This window comes from Phoenix dactylifera, chromosome 13, assembly GCF_051530095.1.
Source record: "Phoenix dactylifera cultivar Ajwa chromosome 13, Ajwa_hap1_PhDact_Kaust_v1.1, whole genome shotgun sequence".
NCBI lineage: Eukaryota > Viridiplantae > Streptophyta > Magnoliopsida > Arecales > Arecaceae > Phoenix > Phoenix dactylifera.
Genome location: NC_143202.1, coordinates 13,274,043 through 13,298,452, shown reverse-complemented (window position 1 = coordinate 13,298,452; position 24,410 = coordinate 13,274,043). Strand labels below are relative to the sequence as shown.

The window sequence follows — 24,410 nt, the reverse complement described above, 5'->3', positions numbered from 1 at the left end:
ATGCTAATCACATGTCCATCACGCCTCACCTCTTGATCTTTCATGATGATGATCCAAGGGCTCCAATGCAAGGTGCCATTCACTTGACCCATTATGTCTTCATCCAATGGTGGGATTAAGATCCAATAGTCAATTATGGTAGCCATCCTCTAACTCAATCCAATTGGGTTAAACCAACTCTTCATTATGTCTTCATCCAACGGTAGATCAAGATCTAACGGTCTAGATTGAATGATTTATTAAATCTAATCCAATTAGACTCAAACCAAGCCAATTAGGTGCCAACTCTTGGCTAACCCATATTAGAACATGATCTAATCAAATTAGATCAATTAAGAATCGGATTCGAATCCAATTCGAATCAAGAGCTAAGGGTTTGCAACACCTGCTAGGATGTCTATCTTGCAAACATGATCTAATCCAATTAGACCCTTAATAAGTTTTCTTGTGTGTGACCCATTGGGTTCCATACTTAGCCAGCAATAGGTGTGAGTGCGAGTTGACCCAACTTGATTAGAACTCTTCTAATCGATTTAAGTCCAAACTGTGCGAACCCGAACATAACCATTAGAATCCTTTCTAATTGGTGATCGAATTAAACTCTTTAATTTGATCAAACCTATAAGACAAAATTGACGTCTAGCAACGTGTCATGTCTACCCGAAAAATATGAAATTTGGTAGAAATACCAAAAATACCCTTCAGTGGCAAGTTACCATGCAATTCAATCCTTTAAACAAACTGCATCCCGAATATGTATATGAGTATGAATATATGTCAAACTCAATTTCATATTCATATATTTCTCAATCTTCTAATGATAATTCGAATAATAAAATATTAGAAACTCTTTCTAATTTTCATTGTGCTTTGATCAAAGGCTTCCTGAATTATCATATGATTAGAATAAATAGGATGCGATCTTCTCTTACTAGAAGTGATTAATTCCTTGTTGACCTACTCATAATCTTCGTACATATTCCACCATATCCAGAAGACCTCGTATATAACTTATTGTCATGAATGAGTGGAAACCAAAATATGGATTTATGTGCACAAGATACTATGGTGATCTCAGGTCAAAGGATCAGTTGCACAACTTCCACTAAGAGAATCATCTTTTGACATGTAAGTAAGACTTCATAAGATTTCTCTTTGTAGGTCAATTCAGTGAACTCATTTCTCTAATGAGCACCCACATCTTTGCATTAGTGTCTCCACACAAGTGATTGTGAGATCAATCACCCTCTGCATCGAGCATACATAAGATGTGCCAGTCTTCCGGTAAACATTGATCCCCAACTCAATGTACCAATGACTGGGAATATTTAAGATTAGAATTTTAGGATTTTAGGTCTCACTAGTATGATCTCATCATTGCCTTAATCTAAGGAGTTCATCACAAATATAATCAACAGCATATGATGAAACACAATGCCTTTATTTATATTGAATGTCATGTACATGATTTGGAAAATCAAAAGAAAATCCTTCACAATACATATTGCGATTGGCTTGCAGGACATCTACTCTTTCAATCTCCCACTTGCGCTAAAGCCAATCGCCCTTATATTTCATCCCCATGATAGTCAACTTTAAAGACCACGCAATAGCACGTATCTGGTAGGATAGTAATTACGGATATCGATCCACAGAAATTGGGGTATAGTTGTTTTCTTAAAAATAAAAATATTTAAAAGGATGAATTTGTGAAGACTATTAAACTAAGCAATTTAATAAAAGAAAATGCAATTAAAATGATATCAGTTTGGGAGAATCTAGGGCAAGGAATTCACCACTAACATCAGAACAAGGGTTATTTATAATTTATTTCGTTCTTGGATTAACATGCAAATTGGCTACAAGCCTAATAAGCATTCGAATTGAAATTTACAAAAGTAATTTAGGCATAATCCATCTTCAGTTGGCATGAAATGTCTACCCTAATCTAAGGTGGCAGCACATCGCATCTTCCCTAAGCATGGACTATCTTATATTTACTTAGTGATCATGAAGAATAGTTGTATAAACATCATACTTAAAATCACAGAAATTAAATATGATTCAAAAGAAGATATCCATTAAAAACAATAAGTTCATACAACCCCAAGAATAAAATAAAATATAAAACCCATGTCCCTGTGTTAGGACTGCATCCAGCCCTAGAGAGGAGATCAGCCTTCCATGGAGTGGAGGATGGCAGCAGCAGTGGCACAGCAGCGGGCTCCCATCATGGCTACCTCCATTTCTTCGACATCTCCTTCCGGTGTAGCTTCTACTGAAAACGGCTCCCTCTCAGCTCTTCTGAGAAATCATTCCCAGAATACTCAAGAAACTCTTCTCCCTCCTCTGTCTTCTGTGGGATTTTGCCTGTGAGCTCCGCTTGGGACCAGCCGGCTCCCTCCTTCCGAATAGCTTGCCAAAGAGAAGTTGATCCCCCTGTTTCTCGTCTGGACCTTTTATAGGCTGCACTCCTCCCCTCTCCTCCCCTGTTGCAAGATAAGGATGGAAGGCAGATAACTCTCGATCCTTGGATGTGAAGCTGGATTCGAATTGATCCGAGAGCGGTTGTGAACACGTTGAACAAGAGGATGAGGATGAATCGCGCCATAAAAGGGACTTGATATGTGAGAAGACTCTGTTCTTTGGATTCGGACGGGATACAATGACGTGGAATGCATGCGGAAGAAGGATTGGGCGCACGAGATGTTGAGATCTTCGAAGCTTGTTCGTGGATGAACTCTTGTTCCGCTGGGGAGAATCCGGAAGAAACTGATGCTGCTGGATGGAGCTGATCCGGTCGAGATGCGGTTGGGAGTGGATCTGAAACAGGGAAAGATGCAGGACGTGGCCAACTCGGGAAGCACGCATGAACTTGTGGAGCGGAATAGCTGGGTCGTTGGGAGATTCCTTGGGATCAAGCTGGGAGAGTAATGGTTCTGAAAGTTGGATAGGATTTATCTTGGGAGGATAAGTTCGGGAAAGTTTGGGAACACGTCACGGAGGGAATGCGGAGGATGCAGGGGATTTGGAAGAAGCTGGGAGGTGATTGCGGATGGGAGCTTGGATGATTCCGAAGAGAAAATCTGGGAGATAAATCAGTTCGGAGTTTATCCATGGATATGCTGGGATTAATCCGGACGATGGCTGACCGTGGGATGCTGGGAAGCAATCTGGGAAGAAGAGGATCAAGTGGATAGGCTGATACTCTGTTCCGAAGGAAGAGGATGCTGGAAGAAGTTGGATACGGTAGATGCTGTGCATTTGGTTCAGATTCGTGAAGGAAGAACAGGCGATGCTCATAGCTAGGATGCTAATCCGGAAGATGTTGGGATGAATCCGTGGATAAGGGGATCTTTGGAATCAAGCCGGAAGAGGAGGATTGGGATGAAGTGATAGATTCGGCTGGGAAGATAAGGCTGTGGAGGCTTGATTTGTGGACACGGGATAGGTAGCTTGGGCTTATCCGTGGGCGTTCGGAAGAAATGGGGTGCTGATCCGAACGGGAGAAGATCACGGTTGGGAGGATGTGATGAGCCCGACGCGTGGAAGAAGTGGAAGATGAGAAAAATGCGGAAGGGAAGAGCATGCACGAGATGTAAAGCAGGGGAATTAACATGTGGATTCAGTTGGGATTATTTGAGTGGGGGAGATGTTTGTTCTGTTCTTTGGACATGAGAGGGAGAGTGGAAGCTTAATCTCTAAATACTTAAAGGGTGACGTGGACACGGGTTCAGCTGCAAATGCGACCTGCACACATGAGACTCGACCAATAAAATTAAGCAAACTCGAATTATTTTTAATAATGCCGTAATGAAGGGGAAAACATTTTCTTATGTTTAAATCTAAAAATATATGTATAAAAATAATCATAAGTGCCATGAAAAATAGATTAATTTATACATTATTTAGCACTTATTACACCCCCAAACCTACACTTTGCTAGTCCTCGAGCAAAATAAAACTAACTCATTTTCGCAGGAATCGCGATTGCATTTACCGTATGCAATAAGGCTTTAAACCCCTAAGTGGCCCTAGTGGACGAGTTTTGTCTCGTGAGGGTTTCCGGCTCAGATACCCACAAACTGTTGTCTCTACCCAAAGAGTTTATTGTTTTATAAAATCTAACTTCAAATGCATAAGTGCCTAGAATTTCAAAAGCACACAAAGTTTTAATTACTAAGTCAGCCCAAATCTTAGGTCAGTATGCAACTTAAGTTGAAGTCATTAAGTTTCCGTTAGAGAATTGTAAGGCTAATTTATACTTGGGTGCTCGGTGATATCTTGACCATACACAAGCTAAGGCTTTAGATTTTCCAAAATACTGCTAAAACTAGTAGTTTCCAAGAATTGGTCAGATAAGACCTAATCACTGATTTAAAATCATCCTATCTTGCAGGATTTCGAGAGTTGTGGATGTTTACTTTAATACCTCATGGGCTTTATCTGTAATATTCCAGTTTACTCGAATGTTTATAACGACGGCTTTCACACTATCGTCTTTTTCAAGGTCAATATTATTATTATTTTTTATATTTTTTTATTTTATATTTTTTTTATTTTGTATTTATAAATAAATTACACACTTTTACTCTTGTAATGATTCCTCCGTGTAGCGAGCATTCAGTCAACACTCCCACACCAGATGGCATAAGGGGTTGGGCATTAAGACTCCCCTACGGACCTATGCTCGGGTTCATCATCACAAGCCCGCTGACCTTTGACAATAGGTAGCCCTTTTCGATGTACCTGACTAAATTCACTCTTTTTTTTCTTTTTTTTTTCTTTTTTTTTGATAAAAGTGAATTAGATAAGTATGATTCATCAGGACTCAAGGTTGCTATCAGACTTAACAACATAATGTTGAACCTAACCCTTAGAAGTGTAGGCCATGTGTGTTGTGAAATTCCAAAGTAAAATTATCTTACAACTCACTAAAAGAACTTTTAATGAAAAGAACTCAAATAGTCTTACTCCTGACTAATCATTGAGCTTTTTAGATTTTATATACTTTGTGTTTTTATCATTTCAGCACTAAGGCATAGAAATTAAGTTTTTTTTTTCTTCTTTTTTTTTCGAAAAATTTATTCAAAAATACGAAAATGCGAAAAATTTCTTCAAAAATTTGAATCCTATACCCCCCAACCTAGATCAGACATTGTCCTCAATATTTTTTTTTTATTTTTTTATTTTATTTTTTTTGAGATATTATATTATGGATTTTAATTTTTTTAATATATTTTTTTATTTGGGATGAAAATATGATGCATATGGAGTATAGAAGCATGTTACCTTAGCTGCATCAGTAATATGAGGACTCCTGCTAAGAAATTAAAAAAATACAATAAGAAAAAATGCAAAAATGACCTATGAAAATTGGGTTGCCTCCCAACAAGCGCTAAGTTTAACGTCTTCAGCCAGACGCAGCGCATCCTTATCAAATCATACCGGGTAATGTCGAGTTCTCCAAGGAAGAAAATTTGTGGGAGACTGATTGTCGAGCAAGAAGTTGACTGCTTCTATGGCCTTGTCTATATCTAAGTCAAAATGGGCCAAGCATGTTTTCAGAAGGTCATCTGCTAAAATATAGGAAAGGTTTTCTTCTACAAGATCGTCCATTTTATCTATTAGGAAGCACTCAACTTTCTTTGCGGGTTGATCAGAGGCACGAAATATATTTAACTTGACCTTCATATTCCCAAAGGATATATTCATCACCCCAGTTCTACAATTTATACTCGCATTGGCTGTAGCTAAAAAGGGGCGCCCAAGGATCACGGAGATTTGTTTCTTAGGATTAGGCTCATGTTCCATATCAAGGACGATAAAATCTACTAGAAAATAGAATTTGTCTACCTTGACAAGAACATCTTCAATTATCCCACGTGGTGTTTTTACAGATCGATCAGCCAATTGAAGGGATACTGAGGTTGGTTTTAACTCACCTAACCCAAGTTTCTCATAAACTGAGTAAGGTAAAAGGTTGACACTTGCCCCTAGATCTAATAGTGCTCGATCAATGAAATTATTTCCTAAGACACAGGAGATGGTGGGAGCACCAGGATCTTTGAATTTCGGAGGAGTGTTGTGTTGGAGAATAGAACTCACTTGCTCAGTTAGGAAGAACTTTTTAGGCACATGTGTCCTAGATTTTCGCTTTTGGGTACAAAGATCTTTGAGAAATTTGGCATAGGAGGGAACTTGTCGAATAGCATCAAGAAGCGGAAGGTTAATTTTTACTTGTTTGAAAATTTTCATCATCTCCTGTAGTGAAGTTCCTTTCTTGCCAAAGGGAGTGGGTGCATTAAGTGCTTCAGGAAATGGGGCCTTTGGAATGTGAGTTTCGGCAGAAGGTGGACTAGCTGAAGAAGAAGAAAAAGGTTTTAGATTTTCATTTGACATTTTTCTATCCTTTTCTTCACCTTCCTTATTGTTATCCTTCCCAATCTTATTGTCTACTACACGTCCACTCCTTAGGGTAGTCAAAGCATTGGCTTGTTCATGATGAATTGTATTTAGTTGATTTTCTTGAGCCATGTATTGTCCCCTAGGATTACTCACTGGTTGGCTTGGAAGCTTTCCTTCCTCTCGCTTGTTCAGTGCATTAGCTAGTTGCCCCATTTGGGATTCTATCTTGGCGATGGATTGCGTGTGAGAGTGCACCAATTGTGTAATGGTTTCCAAACCTTGAAGGGCGGTCAACACTTTCTCCTCAAAGGCTGTGTTTCTTTGGGGTGGAGGAGGAGTGTGTTGAAATTGAGTCGAAAGACGGTAGGGATTAACATTCTGGAATGGTTGAAAGTTTTGGGAATAAGGTTGGGAAGTATTGGGAGTCTGCTGCTTCCAAGAGAAATTCGGATGGTTGCGCCATCCCGGGTTGTAAGTGGTAGAATATGGATCATTACCCGGTCGGGACTGTGTTTGGGCAGCATTTACTTGTTCTTGCACAAATTCAGGGTATTGAGCTGCCAAAGGGCACTCAAAAATAGGATGAGACGGGCTAGAACAGAGAGCACAAACTTGTGCTTGGGGAAAGTTTGGAAGTTGTTCTCTAGACATTAGCTGGTCCAACTTGCGAGGTAGTGCATCTACTTTGTCAGATAGACCTATGGACTGGCTAACTTCATATATGGTTCCTTTTCTTTGAGAACTCGGGGGTGCTTGACGAGCAGAGGAAGCATGGTGGAGGAAATTTTCATTAAGGTTCTCAAACAATTGCCATGCCTCATGTTCACTTTTAAGCATGAAAGTACCCCCACAAGAAGCATCAACCATTTGACGATTTCGTTCGGACAGTCCGTCATAAAAGCATTGCACTAATTGCCACTTGGGTATTTGATGATGCGGGCATTTTCGGAGTAAATCTCTAAATTTTTCCCAAGTTTCATGAAATTCTTCCCCGTCAGATTGGGAGAAGTTCGTGATAGCACGCCTAAATTGGTTTGTTCTTCCTATGGAAAAATATTTTTTTAGAAATTCATGTTGCATTTGAGCCCATGAAAGAATAGAATTAGCTTCTAATGAATAGAGCCACTGCTTAGCTCTATCCTTAAGGAAGAAAGGGAATAGCCTAAGTTTCAGAGCATCATCAGTGAAGTTCTGAATTTTGACAGTGGTGCAGATCTCAAGGAACTCATCTAAATGTTTGTATGGGTCTTCATTGTTGAGTCCATAAAAAGAGGGAAGCATTTGGATGACACTAGATTTAATTTCAAATTGTGCAGCAGCAGTGGTATCAGGTAGTCGAATACAAGATGGAGAGGTATAAATGGAAGGAGTAAAGTACTCCTTTAACAGCTTGGGTTGTTCTTCAGCCATCTCGACAGGTGGGGCAGATCCTATGGTTCTATAGGTGCGGATTTCGGCTCGAAGGGTCCTAATAGAACGCTCTATTTCAAGGTCAAAAGGTATTAATTCCGGAGATCTGGAACGACACCCTAACATACACTAATGCTTTTCTAATCAGTCAAGTGATGCTAAGCATGCATTAAAAGAAAAACACTTCAAATCCTTATGTTTGCCCTAAAATCACTAGACAGCTCCTAACTGGTTTGAAGAGGGCACCTAAGCCTCCAATTCGGTCTAATGACTGAGTTGACCAGGTAAGCTCCCAAGTAAGTGGGGGGGTCACGATGCGTTGCAAAGGTCCCACTTAAAAATTACTTGCCTCGAACAGATGAACTGTCTCCCTTGGGACAAAGCTTGCCTAGACATCAACTGAGCCACAGAGCGAAATTGGTGCAACTTTCGGTGATCTTCATCCTATTGAGCTCGAATGTCCCTAGGGGCCAACGTCTAATTGATTTTAATTAAAATGATAGCTATGTGCGAATTGGTTCACCTAATTCGGGCAAGAATTTGGTGATGAAATCCAGTTCTTATCTTGTTGGGGTGATTGCCCTTACTATGTGCGGATTAATTGGTGTGTGTATCAAGCATGCATTCACACTTTTACTGAAATTAAAATCCAACAATCACCACACAATTTCAAGCAAACTAGGGATCAATTTAAATAAGAAAGGTTTAGAGGTTACCAAAGAAAATTTTCTCAGCAATTTTTTTTTATTTTTTAGGCAAACCTCTACAGCATTCCTTCTCTAGCAGTTCCTTTTTTTGATTGTCCCAGATGCTCTCTTTGATTCCTGATCAAATCATACAAAAAGAAAAACCCAAAAATTAGTAAGAGAGAAAAAAAGGGATAAGTAAAGTAACAAAAATAGAAAATATTTTTATTATATTTTTTTTAGATATATATATATAATTATTATTATTTTATTTTTATTTATTTATTTTTAAATTTTTTTATGAAAAGAAAAACAACTATGCTAGCAATCCCCGGCAACGGCGCCAAAAATTGATAGTCAACTTTAAAGACTACGCAATAGCACGTATCTGGTAGGATAGTGATTACGGGTATCGATCCACAGGGATTGGGGTATAGTTGTTTTCTTAAAAATAAAAATATTTAAAAGGATGAATTTGTGAAGACTATTAAACTAAGCAATTTAATAAAAGAAAATGCAATTAAAATGATATCAGTTTGGGAGAATCTAGGGCAAGGAATTCACCACTAACATCACAACAAGGGTTATTTATAATTTATTTCGTTCTTGGATTAACATGCAAATTGGCTACAAGCCTAATAAGCATTCGAATAGAAATTCACAAAAGTAATTTAGGCATAATCCATCTTCAGTTGGCATGAAATGTCTTCCCTAATTTAAGGTGGCAGCACATCGCATCTTCCCTAAGCATGGACTATCTAATATTTACTTAGTGATCATGAAGAACAGTTGTATAAACATCATACTTAAAATCACAGAAATTAAATATGATTCAAAAGAAGATATCCATTAAAAACAATAAGTTCATATAACCCCAAGAATATAAAATGAAATATAAAACCCATGTCCCTGTGTTAGGGCTGCATCCAGCCCTAGAGAGGAGATCAGCCTTCCATGGAGTGGAGAACGGCAGCAGCAGTGGCACAGCAGCGGGCTCCCATCATGGCTACCTCCATTTCTTCGACGTCTCCTTCCGTTGTAGCTTCTACTGAAAACGGCTCCCTCTCAGCTCTTCTGAGAAATCATTCCCAGAATACTCAAGAAACTCTTCTCCCTCCTCTGTCTTCTGTGGGATTTTGCCTGTGAGCTCCGCTTGGGACCAGCCGGCTCGCTCCTTCCGAATAGGTTGCCAAAGAGAAGTTGATCCCCCTGTTTCTCGTCTGGACCTTTTATAGGCTGCACTCCTCCCCTCTCCTCCCCTGTTGCAAGATAAGTATGGAAGGCAGATAACTCTCGATCCTTGGACGTGAAGCTGGATTCGAATTGATCCGAGAGCGGTTGTGAACATGTTGAACAAGAGGATGAGGATGAATCGCGCCATAAAAGGGAATTGATATGTGAGAAGACTCTGTTCTTTGGATTCGGACGGGATACAATGACGTGGAATGCATGCGGAAGAAGGATTGGGCGCACGAGATGTTGAGATCTTCGAAGCTTGTTCGTGGATGAACTCTTGTTCCGCTGGGGAGAATCCGGAAGAAACTGATGCTGCTGGATGGAGCTGATCCGGTCGAGATGCGGTTGGGAGTGGATCTGAAACAGGGAAAGATGCAGGACGTGGCCAACTCGGGAAGCACGCATGAACTTGTGGAGCGGAATAGCTGGGTCGTTGGGAGATTCCTTGGGATCAAGCTGGGAGAGTAATGGTTCTGAAAGTTGGATAGGATTTATCTTGGGAGGATAAGTTCGGGAAAGATTGGGAACACGTCACGGAGGGAATGCGGAGGATGCAGGGGATTTGGAAGAAGCTGGGAGGTGATTGCGGATGGGAGCTTGGATGATTCCGAAGAGAAAATCTGGGAGATAAATCAGTTCGGAGTTTATCCATGGATATGCTGGGATTAATCCGGACGATGGCTGACCGTGGGATGCTGGGAAGCAATCTGGGAAGAAGAGGATCAAGTGGATAGGCTGATACTCTGTTCCGAAGGAAGAGGATGCTGGAAGAAGTTGGATACGGTAGATGCTGTGCATTTGGTTCAGACTCGTGAAGGAAGAACAGGCGATGCTCATAGCTAGGATGCTAATCCGGAAGATGTTGGGATGAATCCTTGGATAAGGGGATCTTTGGAATCAAGCCGGAAGAGGAGGATTGGGATGAAGTGATAGATTCGGCTGGGAAGATAAGGCTGTGGAGGCTTGATTTGTGGACACGGGATAGGTAGCTTGGGCTTATCCGTGGGCGTTCGGAAGAAATGGGGTGCTGATCCGAACGGGAGAAGATCACGGTTGGGAGGATGTGATGAGCCCGACGCGTGGAAGAAGTGGAAGATGAGAAAAATGCGGAAGGGAAGAGCATGCACGAGATGTAAAGCAGGGGAATTAACATGTGGATTCAGTTGGGATTATTTGAGTGGGGGAGATGTTTGTTCTGTTCTTTGGACATGAGAGGGAGAGTGGAAACTTGATCTCTAAATACTTAAAGGGTGACGTGGACACGGGTTCAGCTGCAAACGCGACCTGCACACATGAGACTTGACCAATAAAATTAAGCAAACTCGAATTATTTTTAATAATGCCGTAATGAAGGGGAAAACATTTTCTTATGTTTAAATCTAAAAATATATGTATAAAAATAATCATAAGTGCCATAAAAAATAGATTAATTTATACATTATTTAGCACTTATCACCCCATACAATCGAGGTGGCGATCGAACTGCTGTTGTGATAGAGCTTTAGTGAACAGGTCTGCTAGGTTGTTTTTTGTGTCTACTCGTTCAATGACTATGTCTTGTCTCTCGACGATCTCTCGAATGAGGTGGAAGCGTCTTAGAATGTGCTTGAATTTGTGATGAGACCTTGGTTACTTTGCTTGAGCAACAGCTCTAGTGTTGTCACAATAAACTGGAACTGGTCCAGCAATCTCCGGAACTACTCCCAACTCAGAGATGAACTTCTTCATCCAGACAGCTTCCTCAGCGGCTTCACTTACAGCGATGTATTCTGCCTCAGTAGTTGAGTCAGCTACAGTTTGCTGCTTGGAACTTTTCCAGCTCACTGCACCACCATTTAGGGTAAAGACATACCCTGAAGTGGACTTGCTATCATCTGGGTCTGATTGAAAACTAGAATCAAAAAATCCTTCTAGTTTCAACTCAGATCCTCCATAAACTAGAAAACTATCTTTAGTCCTTCTTAAGTACTTAAGAATATTTTTCACAGCTATCCAATTATTCTCTCCTAGATCAGCCTGGAATCTGCTTGTTATGCCTAAGGCATAAGCAACATCAGGCCTAGTACATAGCATAGCATACATAATTGATCCTACTGCCGAAGCATAGGGAATAAAATTCATTCTATTCCTCTCTTCAGATGTCTTAGGAGACATCTTCTTAGAGAGACGTATGCCATGACTCATAGGTAAGTAACCTCTTTTACTTCCTTCCATGCTGAATCTTTTCAGCACACGATCTATGTACTTAGACTGGGACAAGCCTAGCATCCTTTTAGATCTATCCCTATAGATCTTTATACCAAGTATATAGGATGCTTCTCCCAAGTCTTTCATGGAAAAGCTTTTTGATAGCCAAGTCTTGACCGATTGTAACATTGGAATATCATTTCCAATGATTAGTATGTCATCTACATACAATATTAAGAAGACAACGGCACTCCCACTAGTCTTCTTGTACACACATGGTTCATCCATATTTTTGATAAAACCAAACTCTTTGACTGTTGTATCAAAACGGATGTTCCAACTCCTCGATGCTTGCTTTAATCCATGAATGGATCTCTTAAGCTTGCATACTTGATTTGCTCTCCCACTTGAGACAAATCCTTCTGGCTGTGTCATGTAAACCTCTTCCTCAAGATAACCATTAAGGAAGGCGGTTTTGACATCCATCTGCCAAATTTTATAATCATAGTATGCAGCTATTGCAAGCAAAATTCGAATAGATTTAAGCATGGCAACTGGTGAAAAAGTTTCATCATAGTCAATTCCTTGCTTTTGCCTAAAACCTTTTGCCACCAATCTAGTGAAAGTGAATCCTAGGTTCTTCGGTGTTTAGCATGCTGAATTTTTTTTTTTTTTTTGAAAACCATGGCTGAGCCTGATCGGGTTGCCTACGTACCCCTTCATAAGGGGGATCAAGCCATACGTAGTTCTTTTTAAGTTTTAAAACGCAGCGGAAAAAACCGAATCAAACAATTTAATTCATGCATGCTTACAAGATCAAATCTAGAAATCAGCACCTTAAGAACACATAGGATTATGCCGAAATTATTTAAACAATTATGCTAAAACTTTTATGCATTATTAACTATCAGATCTGAAACTTAAGAACTCTATTCCAATTAATCTCCAAATATCCATCGAATGGATTCTGGAGATATCTCCGTGAGGAGCCCCAAAAGAGGGTAAAACCTCGGGGAATTGGACCTAGATCTTGACACCATAATAAATGATTAATGCTAGATTAATACCTTTTATGATGGATGAAAGTTGTGAATCTGATTCTTGACTTCGCAGCCCCGCACACGAATGGCCTCTACGAGAAGTACACGCGAAGTCCTGAAGGATCTTCTTCCGCAACAGTGCTAGCAGCTGCAGAACACTTGAAAGCTGAAATCTGCCCGCCGGGATTCAATCAACTCTTGATCAATCGTCTTGAAGCAGATAGAGATGAGGTTTGTAAGGGAAGTAGACGACTCAGATCTGATCTTGAATCTTCTAGATATTCACCCTGAAAACCCTATCTAAAATGGAGAAGAAGAGGAGGAGGAGGCGGGTGAGGAAGAAGGCTGCAATGGATGTGTTTTTGGTGCCCATGTTTGACCCCTTTTAATGGCCTCCGAATTTTCATTCAAAATTCGAAATTTATTTTCAGAAAACCTCTTTTAGTTAGCACATGCAAAGCAATAGGAACAACCCAAATCAGATCTCAACCAAATCTGATTTAAATTCAAATTTTAAACACATGTGCAAGAGGGAAGGAATTTGAAATCCATGCGGCAAGGTAAAACACTTCATAATTTCGAAATCACCTCTTGAAATTCGAATTTAATCCATTCAAAAACTCAGACGCCACCTTGGCTGATGGTTTGAGTGATTAAAATCATTTAACACATTGCTTAATATTTGAATTTAAATTCAAATAACAAACAATGTCGCCATGTGTCAAGCAATGGGTCCATGTGCCATGCAATAATTTTGGTTTATTTAAAATTCATGAAATCCAATTCCATGTCACCAATAATTGCCACATCATTTGAGCCTAATCCCCTTGGGTTGCACCTAATCAAATTTGGTCAAACCCGAATTAAAACAAAGCAATTTGGTTGAACCCAATCTAATCAGGTCAGACCCTGATTGAGCTCAAATTGAATCCAATTCAATTTTGGCTCATGCAAACTCAATCAAATTGAATTATTACTTTGTGTTGGACCTAATTCAATTAGGTCAATCCCCAATTAAGAACAAATTAATTTAAAATTAATTTGATCAGCTTAAGTCCTTTTTGGTTCTGACCTAATCCAATCAGGTCAAAACCCTGATTGTGCCCAAACTTGAATCCAATTCAATTTGGCTCATCCTTAGCACAATTACTCAATCAAATTGAGTTTATTAGTAATTTAATTACTAATTAATCCTTCAATAATTACTTTAATTATTTTATAAGATAATTTGCCAATCAAATTGACCAAATTACCCCTGAATGATTCTTAATCATTCATCAGCTTTCTTGATCAATCAGGAATCTTCTATGCGTGTGACCTCATAGGTTCGAACCTAAGCCGGTAGTATAGAAACAATTTTCTACACTAATCGATGTGACCATCTAGCAATGGTACCCGACGTTCGGATAGGTCGAATATATGCGAAGCAAATATTCTGGAACCCTGAACTATGGTTACTGTATAATTCAATCCCTTTGACTCCTAATGCCAGGATGACTTAGAGCTCACTGTCAACCCTATAATTAGTACATCCATTATGTGATTAACTTTAGATATCCCGTGACTCCTCACTGGGATTACCCTGGCCAAGGTTTTGCTAAATTAATCACAAGACATTATCTCCTGTGATGACCCAAAGATTGATTCATAGATTGATTTTGATGATCACAAAACCTTGAAGTATAGATACTAATGTTTATGTTGCAAGGAGAAAGATATTTATTTTGCAAGGAACATAGCAAGTTGGGAGAACACAAGAAGGCCTCCAAAGCTCTCAAGTTGGAAGAAAGCTACAATTTATTGGCCCAAGCTTAAAGTTCAAAGGATTCAAATTGGAGGAGTAAAATCAAAGAAAAAAATTCAAAAGAATAGTCTTCGAGTCGACTCCTGAGGAATTCGAGTCGACTCCAATGTTTACCGAGTCGACTCCGGGGAAGTATGAGTCGACTCCTAGGAGTCACAGGCAGAAAAGTCAGAGAGCAGTTTTCGGGTCTGAGATTCGAGTCGACTCAAGTGGAACGCGAGTCGACTCCGATGGTTGGTAGGTCGACTCCAAAGAAAGCAAGAGTCGACTCTCAGCGGAACATAAGGAAAAAGTCAGAGAGCATTTTTGGGACTCTGAGATTCGAGTCGACTCCCGCATTGCACGAGTCGACTCCGAGACTCCGCGACCATCAACAGACAGAAAACCAAGTTACTGCCTCTGAGATTCGAGTCGACTCCCAGACAGCTCGAGTCGACTCCAAGGCAGCGCTACACCAAGATGGCAGAAGGCTGTGTTTCGCAAACTGAGAGCCGAGTCGACTCCAAGGAAGTTCGAGTCGACTCCAAGACTGGACGAGCCAAAAGACAGAGGATCGGGAGTTCGGGCTCTGAGATTCGAGTCGACTCCCAGGACAGTCGAGTCGACTCGAGAGGACAAAATTCAAAATTGGATCCACGGACTTCAGTGGATGAGCCGACTCCGAAATTGCCAGGTCAGCTCCAGAAGTTGGCGAGTCGACTCCAGGTTAAGCCGAGTCGACTCCCAGTCAAGGCATGCACTTTAATTTAAATTTGGAACAGTGGCCGAGTCGTCTCCAGTAAAGCACGAGCCGACTCCTGCAACAGGCGAGTCGACTCCGATCCCAACGGTAATATTGTCAGGAAGTGCAGACTGTGTCCAACGGCTCTATTTTTGTCTCTAACGGCTATATTCTTGTTTCCACGCCATCTAAAGCTATAAAAACAAGAAGAGAGCTAGGGGAGAAATCATGGAAGTGGGAGAGATCATCTAGAAAAGAGATCTCAAAGAGATTACAAAGGAAATCTCCCATAAGCACAAAAGGGCCATCCAAAACGAAATAGAGAGAAGAAGAGCAACCAAGTGAATCCGAAAGCTTCCTCTCCATCCGTGTGCTGCCTCGGGGATCCTCTACTTCATGCCAAATCAGAGGAGGATCAAGTAAAGAAGAAGCCGAGCTCCTCCATCTTCAAAAACTCGTTTGAGGGCTTCTCTTTACTCTATTTGTTTATATTGTCATATTTGCTTGTTTAAGAAGCTTTGATTTGTTTTTATTCTTTGTTTTAATATCTTGTAACTTGATTCAATCAAGGGATTGAATCAAGGAGTTAAAGGTTTGTTGGTGAGCCAAAGGGAAAACCAACGGTGTAAGGTTTGTTGGTGAGCCAAAGGGAAAACCAACGGGATTAAGGTTTGTTGGTGAGCCAAAGGGAAAACCAACTGCGTTAGGTTTGTTGGTGAGCCGAGGGTAAAACCAACGTGTAAGGGTTTGATTGTGAGCCCGGGAAAACAATCGGGGTTGGTTCTAGTCGGTGAGCCTGGGAAAACCGACCGAGTTCGTTGTGCGCTCGTAAAACAACAAGTTGGGTTGTGAGCTTGTAAAACAACCGGCTGTAATCGGTAGGATTATAGTGAAATTCCCAAGGGGTCTTGGGGAGTGGATGTAGGTGCTGGGGTGCACCGAACCACTATATGTCCTTTGTGTTTGTAATGCCTCTAGTTATTATCTAACTAACACACTTACTTACTTAGATAAATTGCTTGCTTAATTCTTATCCGCACATCCTTTAGTTGCAAGCATATTTAATCAAGTCGAAGTCTATACATCAAACCCTTGCTAAGTTTAACTTTCACTGTGCATCTATACAACTTAGCATAGTTAATCAAAAAGTTTTAGAAGTAGCATAAAAGTTTTGAAAGACCCAATTCACCCCCCCTCTTGGCTTGTATCTACTGGGCAACAAGTGGTATCAGAGCAGGTGCTCTAAGTTTAATCATTGATCTCACGATCAAGAGCCAAAGATCATGACAACTCAAATAGATAGTTTTCTAGGAGAAGGACATTCAATTAATACACCTCCACTATTTAATGGCATAAACTATACATATTGGAAAATACGCATGCGCATCTTTATTTAATCACAAAACTATTACTTATGGAAAATCATAATAAATGATCTTCACATACTCTCTCAAACTTTTAATGAAAAGGACTTAGCACAATTGAATGCTGATGCTATGAACATATTATATTGTGCTATTCAAGAAACAAAGTTTAATGAAATTTCTGCATGCTTATCTGCTAAGGAGATCTGGGATACTTTAGAAAATATTTATGATAAATCTCAGATTAGCTCTCATGTGCTTCAATTACATTCTAACAATGAGACTGCAGAAAAAGGTGTTGAATCTCTCACCTCAGTCGAGTCGACTCCAAGTATTTCAGAGTCGACCCTCAAGATAACCGAGTCGACTCCAATAAGGTCCGAGTCGACTCCGAGGCAAATCAGCTTCCTAAAGACAAAGAAAAAGAGGAAGCAAGAAGAAAGGAAGAAAGAGATAAAAAGGAAGAAAGCCTTGACCAAGAAAGAGTCAAGCCAAAAAATAAAGGTTAGGAGCAACAATGATGATATTAGCTCCAAGAAACTACAAGAGGTAACTGACTTGTGCTTTATGGGACAAGAAGACAAGGTAAAATCTGAATCTACTCTTACCTCAAATGATTTTCAAGAAGAATTCTCTTATGATGAATTATTAAATGCTTTTCATGAGTTGTATAGTGAATGTAGAAAATTAACTGTAAAGAATAAAAATCTTAAGAAACTAAATTCTGAAAATGAAAGCTTAAGGTCATTTTCAGAAGAATTGATTCAGAAAAATCATAGCTTAATTAAAGAAAATCAAAACTTAAGTAAAGAAATTAACCAATTAAGATGTTTTATTAACAAATTCACTGTAAGTTCAGAAAGATTAAAAATGATGTTTGAAAGCCAACATGCTGATTTTGATAAATTAAAATTTAGCTTGACTCCTTCACTTAGCCATAAATCTCTAGAGAAAAAGGTTACCAATTTACCAAGCAAACCATTAAATAAGATAACTTATTTCAAAAATGAAAAGGATGGGAATAACAACTTTACCTATCGTTCTAGTATAATTAAATCAAATGGTAAAGTTATTACTATTAAACAGATATGGGTTCCAAAAGGAACCATATGTCCTAACTCTCAAGGACTCAAGCAAGCTTGGGTACCCAAAATGAGAAAATGAGGATGTACACATAGGTGTACCAAGGTACCTATGGAACATAAAGAAACTTAAAAAGTTATTAACAAAAAAATAATAATGAAATCAGTAATTCTTGCATCTCATCATTATTTGTGCTTTAGTATTTGATATGATTTGCTAGTAGTGATCAATTTTGTGATATAGAAAATACTTTTGGAAATATAATCAAATCTCTTCATTTATAGTATACTTTACTCGCTATTGGATAAGTTGCTAAATGGTTAATCAATTTAATAACTCTATGAATTCTCTATATGCTTGATTGATAGTTATTATCCATGGCATTATTATTCATAGATATGATAATGTGTACTTGGTATGTTTTTGAATATATGCACTATGAATACCAAGATTAAAGAAACCATCTTTAGTATACAAAATCAACTCATGCTAGTATGCACTTAATCTCAAAAGACCTTGCCATAGGCTTACTTAGATTATCCTCTTAAAGGTCAAAGCTTCGCTATGCATGCTAACTAAGGAAACAAACCAAAAATAATTTCTAAATCTAGAGATGTTGTTTCCAACACTAATTTTTCAAAAGCTTACATTAACCTTGTACTTGGCACTCAAATTGAAATATTTTCTGCATTGGCACAAACTCACAAAAAGCGATCAAATGATAAAGGTTTGCAAACTATGAATCACGGCATAATTTTGAAAACCAATTTTTGTGTTAAGTTGTGCACAGAAAATAATAGTGAATACAATTGTTTCTGCACCAAGAACACTATAAGTAAAATAGGATTAATAGAATCTTTGAAGAATTGAAAAAGGCAATGTTGTGTGATAGTCATCTACTTAAATGATTTTTAAAAGCTATCATCAATACTTGTCATACATATGACTTCTATTAGATCTATTTTTGATGAAAACTTCTTTTGATCTTCTGAAAAATAGAAAATGAACTATTGCGTATCTCTCATATTTTTCAGTCGTACATGTTATGCTTGATATGTTCTCTAGAAAAGTAATGCCAAATCTAATAAAGATATTTCTATCCTTGGATATCATTCATCAAGCAATGCATATAGAACATTCATGAAAAATTCTAGTTGTAGAAGTATCAATTCATTTTATTCTTTATGAGACTAATGATGTATTATCAAAATACTAAAATCAAATTATATGGTTAATCTTTTACATATACACTTAATGATGACTACTAAAAGATTAAATCAAGAAAAGATGAAATAGATCTTGATAAGATTCTTGCATGATTAGAAGTAAAAATCACCTTTATCATTTGTTTGCTTTATAAACGTTATATCAAATGAGTGTGTAGAATGGACTCCTATGTGCTTACTTTATATATGTTAGATAATCACCATATTTGAAAACACTCATTACAAATATGATAAAGCATTATATGATTTGAAACAAGCATCAAAAGCATGATATAAAAGCTTAAGCAACCTTTTTGATAGAAAGTAATAGTGATAAATCTATGCTTCAAAAAGAAGAATTTGTGATATCTTATTTGCTCAAAGTATACATTGATGACATCATTTTTGGTTCTACTAATGAAGATTTATATGGAGATTTTACTAAGCTCATGCAAAGTGAGTTTGAAATATGTATAATGAATGAATTAACATTTTCTCTCAAACTCCAAATTAAGACAAACAAGAAAGGGGATCTTCATTGACCAACATTAGTCCACAAGAAAACTCTGATAGAAGATTGGCATGAAGAAGGTATGTCTATGACCCCATCTTGTAGAATTTGTAAAGGATGAGCAAAGTAGATCTATTGTTTAAAGCTGTATTGAAGCATGATAGAATAATTATTTTATCATACAGCTAGTAGACCAGATTGTATGCTCATTATGTGACCTTGTGCAAGACTTCAATCTAACTTTAATTAATCATATTTTATTGATAACAAATACGTCATAATCTGAATTTTGATAGAAACAAACGTTTAAGATAAGTTGATTAAAACTTAGTTAACACATCTTATTGATAATTATCTTAAGCAAATAGAATCTAAACTAAATTGATTTGACCTTGATAAATCTGTCTATTGCCTCACATGCTTGTCCTTGAACTATCTTAGTTAATGAATCTATCTCTTTAGTTCAAGTGATATGTGCTTGCTTATATTTAGGAAATCTCTTGAGTAAAGTGACTCAACATGCAACTATTGTCATATCTCATATTGAGTCATCTAATTTAAAAAATATATATATATATATATGTTGGATGAATGCTTTGTATCTTAAAGAAACTAATGACCTTCCTTCAAGAAAGAAAAATGAGAAATTTCAACTTGAAGGATATCTTCATGTAAGATACACTAAACATTCACATGCAAACAAGAGAGAGGATCTTCTTCAGTCAAAAGTTCACACATAAGAAATCTAGTTTGGCTTGAAGAACATATAATGAATAGGTAATTTTAGATACCTTTCTCACAAATTAATTGAGCAAAGTCAGTAACTTAAATCTTATTATGGCATGATTAAATTCTTTAATTATTAATTTTTGATATCATGTCTATATGTGTATTGACTGACTTATACTTTTAGAAACTATTTCATGGGTTGCTCAAACTAAAATATTTCTATGGCTATATCATAACCATGAAATACACAAGTATATGATTAAAACTCTGATTTAGAATGACTTGTGAGAAGCTATGAATTCTTGGGCATAATGAAAATAGTGTTTGCATGATATACCTCTATACGAAACATTTCATTATTTCTTTATTCTGCTCTTTCATGTAGATTACTTGAGAATAACAAAAAGAGAGAGAGATAAAGAAAAGAAAATGGAAATTGTTCAAGAGATGAAAAATCTGAGCAAAGGCAAGTACTTCAATCTTAAGGAAAAGCAAAACAAGCATAATATATTCGGCACATTTGGAAGGGATAAAATCTATAATTAATTACACTCAAACAGGGAGAGTTTGAAGTAAACATTTTAACCTTTCTATATTGCTCATCATAGGGATGGTGCCAATGGGGAGGCTAGTGGTAGTACCCGGCACTATTTGACCCAACTATTCGATGTAGGGCATATTAGGGACGGCACAAGAGGGAGGCTAGTGGTAGTACCTCGTGCCCCTTCCAACTCCACCGGATAGGGAGCAAATACAGTATAGAGCATAAGAAAGTAAAAATGAAAGACAAAGTAAATGAAAATATATAAGAAGAATCAATTCAATTTCTTTGTCACTTGGAAACACACCCTAAGGATGAAATCAATGCAAGATTATATTTAAATAGGGGGAGTTTATTTGAAAAGAATTGATTTTGATCCTTGACATGCTTGTTCTTAATGCATGACTTAACACATAATATATGTTGCATGTGGAATGATGTTTTGAATTATGGGTTCTCAATATTTTGTAATGCTCCATGCTTAGATAATTTAATTGAATGTTTGAAATACTGCATAAATTTTTGGGTATTATTGAAAAGAAATTTCAGATTTGTCGTTCACAATCATCTTTAAAATCTGAAAGTTAAATAAATTTGTAAAAAGGAGAAGAGAAAGATATCTCTATTTAGGCAGAATGAATTAATCTTGATCTATCTTTCTACTTGCCTAACTTTGATACATAATATCCTAATACTTGTTAAAATATCCTCCATTTTGTATCAAAACTCAAAATTAAATACAAAGATTCTGAAAGTGCTCTAATGTTATTGAAATATGTGTTTTCAATCTTAATGATTTAAAATGAGCTATAATGTGGAAGATACATATCTCAAAGTATGAGTTTGAAAGCCTCTATTGAAAATCCTATGTAATTCAGAATCTGATTTTGTATAAAAGCTTAAACTAAATGTGATTTTTAAATAAAGTCTTACCTTAAGAAAAACAGAATTAATTTTGATGCCTTTGGTGATTGCTCCGATACGCATCCGAAACATATCATTTCTTATCTTCAAAGTATACTAATATTGGTCCAAATGATGTGTCTTTCGATGATCTTGATTGCAAACAAAAATTTCTAAATATATGATCTTATTTTGATATTAAAAAGATTTATTGTGTTTCATGAATACATTTGTGAAAAACTATGATTAAGAAATTGAGTTCTATAAATATATATACCTCAATGATCATCTATATGTTTTTCTCTCCTACATTCTTAAAGATTTCCATCAGAATATCAATAGAGTGAATGATCTTAAAACTAGAAATATTTCAGTTCACTCAAATGACTCTAAAAGAAAGAAAATGTAAATGCTTTTGAAAGAAATTGAGCTTCAATTGAATCATTTTCTGATTAATACTTTTATACATTTTCTCTAAGATTAGGAGAAAGCATAACTTGTTCTTAAAGGATTAGAAAATCATTTTCTCTTAAAGTGAATCCTAGGTTCTTCGGTGTTTAGCATGCTGAATTTTTTTTTTTTTTGAAAACCATGGCTGAACCTGATCGGGTTGCCTACGTACCCCTTCATAAGGGGGATCAAGCCATACGTAGTTCTTTTTAAGTTTTAAAACGCAGCGGAAAAAACTGAATCAAACAATTTAATTCATGCATGCTTACAAGATCAAATCTAGAAATCAGCACCTTAAGAACACATAGAATTATGCCGGAATCGTTTAAACAATTATGCTAAAACTTTTATGCATGATTAACTATCAGATCTGAAACTTAAGAACTCTATTCCAATTAATCTCCGAATATCCATCGAATGGATTCTGGAGATATCTCCATGAGGAGCCCCAAAAGAGGGTAAAACCTCGGAGAATTGGACCTAGACCTTGACACCATAATAAATGATTAATACTAGATTAATACCTTTTATGATGGATGAAAGTTGTGAATCTGATTCTTGACTTCACAGCCACGCACACGAATGGCCTCTACGAGAAGTACACGCGAAGTCCTGAAGGATCTTCTTCCGCAACAGTGCTAGCAGCTGCAGAACACTTGAAAGCTGAAATCTGCCCGCCGGGATTCAATCAACTCTTGATCAATCGTCTTGAAGCAGATAGAGATGAGGTTTGTAAGGAAAGTAGAGGACTCAGATCTGATCTTGAATCTTCTAGATATTCACCCTGAAAACCCTATCTAAAATGGAGAGGAAGAGGAGGAGGAGGCGGGTGAGGAAGAAGGCTGCAATGGATGTGTTTTCGGTGCCCATGTTTGACCCCTTTTAATGGCCTCCGAATTTTCATTCAAAATTCAAAATTTATTTTTAGAAAACCTCTTTTAGTTGGCACATGCAAAGGAATAGGAACAACCCAAATCAGATCTCAACCAAATCTGATTTAAATTCAAATTTTAAACACATGTGCAAGAGGGAAGGAATTTGAAATCCATGCGGCAAGGTAAAACACTTCATAATTTCGAAATCACCTCTTGAAATTCGAATTTAATCCATTCAAAAACTCAGACGCCACCTTGGCTGATGGTTTGAGTGATTAAAATCATTTAACACATTGCTTAATATTTGAATTTAAATTCAAATAACAAACAATGTCGCCATGTGTCAAGCAATGGGTCCATGCGCCATGCAATAATTTTGGTTTATTTAAAATTCATGAAATCCAATTCCATGTCACCAATAATTGCCATATCATCTGAGCCTAATCCCCTTGGGTTGCACCTAATCAAATTTGGTCAAACCCGAATTAAAACAAAGCAATTTGGTTGAACCCAATCTAATCAGGTCAGACCCTGATTGAGCTCAAATTGAATCCAATTCAATTTTGGCTCATGCAAACTCAATCAAATTGAATTATTACTTTGTGTTGGACCTAATTCAATTAGGTCAATCCCCAATTAAGAACAAATTAATTTAAAATTAATTTGATCAGCTTAAGTCCTTTTTGGTTCTGACCTAATCCAATCAGGTCAAAATCCTGATTGAGCCCAAACTTGAATCCAATTCAATTTGGCTCATCCTTAGCACAATTACTCAATCAAATTGAGTTTATTAGTAATTTAATTACTAATTAATCCTTCAATAATTACTTTAATTATTTTATAAGATAATTTGCCAATCAAATTGACCAAATTACCCCTGAATGATTCTTAATCATTCATCAGCTTTCTTGATCAATCAGGAATCTTTTATGCGTGTGACCTCATAGGTTCGAACCTAAGCTGGTAGTATAGGAACAATTTTCTACACTAATCGATGTGACCATCTAGCAATGGTACCCGATGTTCGGATAGGTCGAATATATGCGAAGCAAATATTCTGGAACCCTAAACTATGGTTACTGTATAATTCAATCCCTTTGACTCCTAATGCCAGGATGACTTAGAGCTCACTGTCAACCCTATAATTAGTACATCCATTATGTGATTAACTTTAGATATCCCGTGACTTCTCACTGGGATTACCCTGGCCAAGGTTTTGCTAAATTAATCACAAGACATTATCTCCTGTTTTCAGGA

At 37.5% G+C, this 24,410-nt stretch overlaps 1 long non-coding RNA gene across 1 annotated transcript; it reads right to left on the bottom strand.

The window, feature by feature from the left end:
- Positions 1–2,060: 2,060 nt before the first annotated feature.
- LOC120107095 (uncharacterized) lies at positions 2,061–11,206 on the bottom strand. Its single transcript, XR_005509046.3, has 2 exons — positions 8,535–11,206; positions 2,061–3,750 (listed from the first exon to the last, which is right to left on the bottom strand). It is a non-coding gene; the product is annotated as an uncharacterized LOC120107095 (long non-coding RNA).
- Positions 11,207–24,410: the final 13,204 nt, after the last annotated feature.